The following is a 4932-nucleotide window of genomic DNA, read 5'->3' as shown; positions in this document are numbered from 1 at the left end:
AGTAGTATGTTGGTAGAGATCTTACTCTCTTTCTATATGTGTATAGAGAGGGTATAGTTGTTTAGCTGGAGTGAAGTGGTGTGTAGTACATGGGGTATTAGAGTGTCATTGTTGAAGCATTTGTTGTAGAATCTGGTGTTCGTTGTTTTGAGGATAATTCTCTGGATCTCATGGTACTCTATGGCTGTAGTCTTATGAGGAAAGGGGTGAGGGGTAGGCATTGACAACACTCAGTAAACTGCGTTCATTATATGACAAGATGTGAGGAGACAAGATGGAGGTGTTGTACGAGAGTTGGGAAAGAGGTGGCTTTAGATTCATGATAGCTGGTGTTGGTATGGAGAGGTTGAAATACATACACTTTGTAGAGATTTGGAGGGATGTGAGTTTTTTTTATCTTTAGAAGATAATAGAGACTCTATGAACTCAGGTCATAGAGTCGAGAGGCACATATATGTCATAAGAGAGAGTTTTCAAAGTTTTCATATTAGCTTGCTCTGCGTCTTAGTGCTATTGGTGTACACTTACAGTATCTGTCATGTGCGCAGACTTTTGGAGGTAGACGTCTGGAGTATGACTCTATCATCTATCTTCATGAGATTCTCTTCATCACGCAATGGGTGGAATCTTAATAGTCAGGTGTACTGCATCTTGAGTCTCTAGTTTCACTACATGTGTACAGTTGGCACAGGTCTAATAATGTTAGAATATATGTCTTTGAGTTTGAGTCTGATGGACATTGAAGAAGCTAGAACTCTAGTTACATATGTCTTCACTTAGGTATCGGTCGAGGGACGAGTCGAGGCGTGGGAGGGGTACACAGAGAGAGCTGGCATCGTTAGGAGATACGATACAGGTGATACAGATAAAGAGAAAGTGAACAGGAGGGACATGTACAGTGTGGTATTGATACTGGGGACGGTCTACGGACCTAAGATATAGCAGAGGGAGGCGGAAACTCGAGTGTAGATGGTAGCAAGTTTCTGAGACATGTCTAGAATTTTTTGTGTAGTATCAGTGACAGTGAGGCGTGAAGAGTTAGCAGGATGTGCTGGATGTGAGGGGGAGGTGATCATGAGGTGGTGGGACTGGTCTGACAGGAGGACACTAGTCTAACAACTGAGAGTAGTACGGCAGAGACGGCGCGTGATAGTGTGTGAGAGTGATGGGTATGTGTGGTACAGTGGGTGGACTCTTCTATCTCTAAGGGTGATTTATATCTGGTCTTGGCGAGATTGTGTGTGAGTGACTGTATGTATAGGCTGTGTGAGGGTATTGGATGGGTTCTATAGTCGATTGGGTTGAGTGTAAGACTGATGGTGCTGTGTTTGTAGATTGATAGAGGATTGTGAGAGTTTAGTGGATGAGGGAGGGTACTGGTGGGAGGGAGACTAAGTTGTATAGGAGGGGTCTCATCTGAGCGGGTGAGATCTATTAGTGGTATGGTGGAGGTGGTGATGGACGTTGATGATGGGATGAGAGTGTTGGTGAGTTTGTATGGGTGTTAGTGGATTGTAGTGTTCTAGATTTGGTGTGTGTGATCAGTAGAGATATGGAGTCTGTATGAGGGATCTTGAAATGATAAGCGAGTGAGCTAGTGTAGTCGTAGTGGATGTCGAGAGGGTATCGCATGGCAAGAGAATTGTGGAGAAGGATATACAGTAGGAGAATATAATATAGAGGAGATATAATATATAAATATATTGTATAGATATAAGGGTGTGGTGATAGTATATTTGCAGTATGGTATATAGTATTGTAGGGTGGGTTGGCAGTTAGATTGGATCAGTACTCTGACTATAGAAACTAAAGTATAGTTAGTATGGCTGTTATTAGAAAATAAATCTATGATATTCTATAGAATGGATAATACTGTATGCATATAAGGATAGGGAGTAGGAGCGATAGAGGTTGGACGTATGTTGGGTAGTGGAGGTGGAGGGGGGAGGTGGTGTTATGGTTGGTTGGGGGGTGTGGGGGAGTTTATGTTTAAGGTGTGAGTGTGTGGCTGTGTGCTGGTGGGTGGGGTTTGGTGGTGGTGTGTAGGGGGAGAGTGATAGTGATTGTTATTGTATGAGATTGGGGTTATGAGTGGGTGATGTTGTGGTGGTGTGTAATGTTGGGGGGCTGGGGTTGTGGTGTAGTGGATTCTGGTGGGATTGTGGGGGGTGGTGGAGGTTGAGTGGTAGTGGGTGTGACTGTTCTAGGAGATATTGGGAGTTATGTTGGGGTTTATTTTAATGGTGTTTGGCTGGTGCTCTGGTGTGTGACAAGAGGAGTGGACGAGTGATGAAGAATACATTAGCGTAGAGGATTACACATACGGATAGAAGTTGAGAGGAAGTTGAAGTAGTTGGTTGGTTTCTGTGTGTTGTTGTGTGAGAGATTAGAGTTATATGAGTGGTCACATTATGTATAGGGAGTGTGTGATTGTGTGGTGTAGTGTGAGTGAGTGATGAATGAGAGGGGTGTGGAGAGAATGTAGGGAGAAGGAGTGAGCGTGAGAGAACTGATGAGAGAGAGTGCGAGAGAGACTTGGGAGTTGGACTTGGTTGTATCAGCATCACACGACGACACGGACAGCGAGGTCGAGTTGATAGCGAGGCACAGGCGACAAGGACGCCGCGTCAGCGAAGCACGACAAGGAGGGGGTATTACGAGCATGAATGGAAACAAGAAGGTAGTGATGAGTACTTGTGAAACAGAATACAGGAGCGGAAACAGGGAGAGTTTAGTGCAGTAATGCTGGGAGATATGTGAGAGGAGACACAGACGGAGTGAGCATCTAGTGTGATATGATGTCTCTATCAATTGATGAGTGAGAGAGGTGAGGCACAGAACAGGTAGGATAGAGTGTGGAGAGTTAGAAGGTTTCAGTCAGGAGGATTGAGGAGAGGAGTGAGTGACAGTGTGTGAGGATTGAGAGATAGTTTCATGACGGTCAACAGAGGGGGAGTGAGATAGGGGTCAGATTTGAGAGAGATATGGAGTGTTGGAGATGACACTCAGTGTGTATAGAACATCAATGAGGAATGGAAGAGTAAGGATCAAGAAGGATGACTGAGAGAGTGACATAGATGTGTTAGTGGAGGTCATAGAGCGGCTCATAGGAGGGAACGTCAGTGAGGTGTATTGGCAAGTGGGACGGGAGTGCAAGTCCCGGTCTATTGTCAAGATGGACATGACGGGTCGTGTACATTCTGAGGGCTGCGTCGGACTAGGAGGTTCGTGCGGTAGTTGTATTAAATTTGTAGAGAATCGTTGTGAGAGGGGTTGTTTAGAGTCTTTCGATGTAACATTCTGGCAAGGACGATGCAGGTATTAGAGTACAGACATGCGTCTGTACAGAGATTTGGCGATCGCGCCTTAAAGTAAGAAGTCGAGCAGAAGTCATTAGATCATGGGATGTGCTAGAGAGAAAGCAAGGGAGTTAGCATGAGTCATAACACAACTTCTAATTATGTGATGTATACCCACTATATCGTATTTAGTCATCTTACTATTACACTACACCTCACAACTATATATACTAACATTCGTTAACATAAATACCATATAATCAGCAAATCGACACTGTATATATATATAAAATCACAATACTAATACATCGATAATAATATATATATATATTTATAATAATCAATATCTACACAAACTAACACAACATAATAACTACATTAGCACATAATAATAGAAATCAATTCACTTCATAATTAAATAAAATAATACCTATAAATCTATATATAAATTTATATATATATTATAACAGAAAACATACTATAATATATAAAAAATACAAACTCTATAAATTTATACATATACGTTACATAATACATAGACACAAATAAAACGGGGATGGTATATATATGTAAAATTTATTGATAAGGGCGCGCCTGGTGGCTATCTTTTGGTTCTGGCCGGTTCAAATTAATTCCCATGCCGATTCCAGCAGCCCCACACCCACGGGCCGGGCACCGTGCCCCGGCGCCCCGCCGCGGGGGACCGCACCACGACCCCTCGCCCAAGAACAGAAGCAGCAGGGACAGAGCGCACGTAGAGCGCATAAACACAGCAGACACGATAAGCTAGAGAGACAACAAGAGAGGAGAGGAGAGAGAGAGAGAGGCGAGACAGGAGCGAGGACTCGCGTACGACGCGTGACGCGCGCGAGGCGACACTCCGCTGGCGGTGGGTGTCCCGCATCTGCCCTCAACCTCCGAGTCGGGCCTATGCTCTCCGTCCCCCTACGGTTTCCTCCGCAATAGTGCGAGAGAGAGGTGACCCAACAGATATCTAAGCTAATCCCGTTCCGCCTTCACCATAGAGCCACTTAAGGCCCGATTCCCCCTCCGGCAACCCGTTTCTAGGGGCTATAAGAACCAACGGCGACAAGAGAACTTGACAGGATAACCTCGCGGCACCACAGGCTGAACAGGCAGCCTCAACCCAGGCGCGCAGGGCTGTTGTTTTTCTGAATATGAATCATCCAGAAAGGAAGCTGAAAGGACATTTGTTCAAGATCGGCATTTTCATTAAATAGAAATAATAACGATCATTTTTTTTCTTTGAGTTATGCATAGTATCTAAATGTATGTGTGCACACACCACACCAGCCAGTCCACACCGAGACACATATAAACACAACCCAACACACACAATCACACGATCCCACCCACCCACACAACACACACTCAACACACACATCGACACACACACAAGACAGGTCCCATATCATACTATATAATATATACTTTGCGTAAATAACTATATATAATATAAATATATATAATATATATAGTATATCCCCGGGGCCCAGGCTTCGTTTCCCGTTCACCTTGCCCCTTCTTGTATTGTGTTGCTTGTTCCACACTTTACCGGGCCTCTTATATTTCCTCTTCATTTCTCCTCCTCACTCACAGACCCCGAATGTAG

This window comes from Penaeus japonicus, unplaced genomic scaffold, assembly GCF_977035675.1.
Source record: "Penaeus japonicus unplaced genomic scaffold, GWHDUDI00000001_assembly GWHDUDI00000039, whole genome shotgun sequence".
NCBI lineage: Eukaryota > Metazoa > Arthropoda > Malacostraca > Decapoda > Penaeidae > Penaeus > Penaeus japonicus.
The sequence above is the reverse complement of the archived record's forward strand: the minus strand, read 5'-3'. Positions refer to the sequence as shown.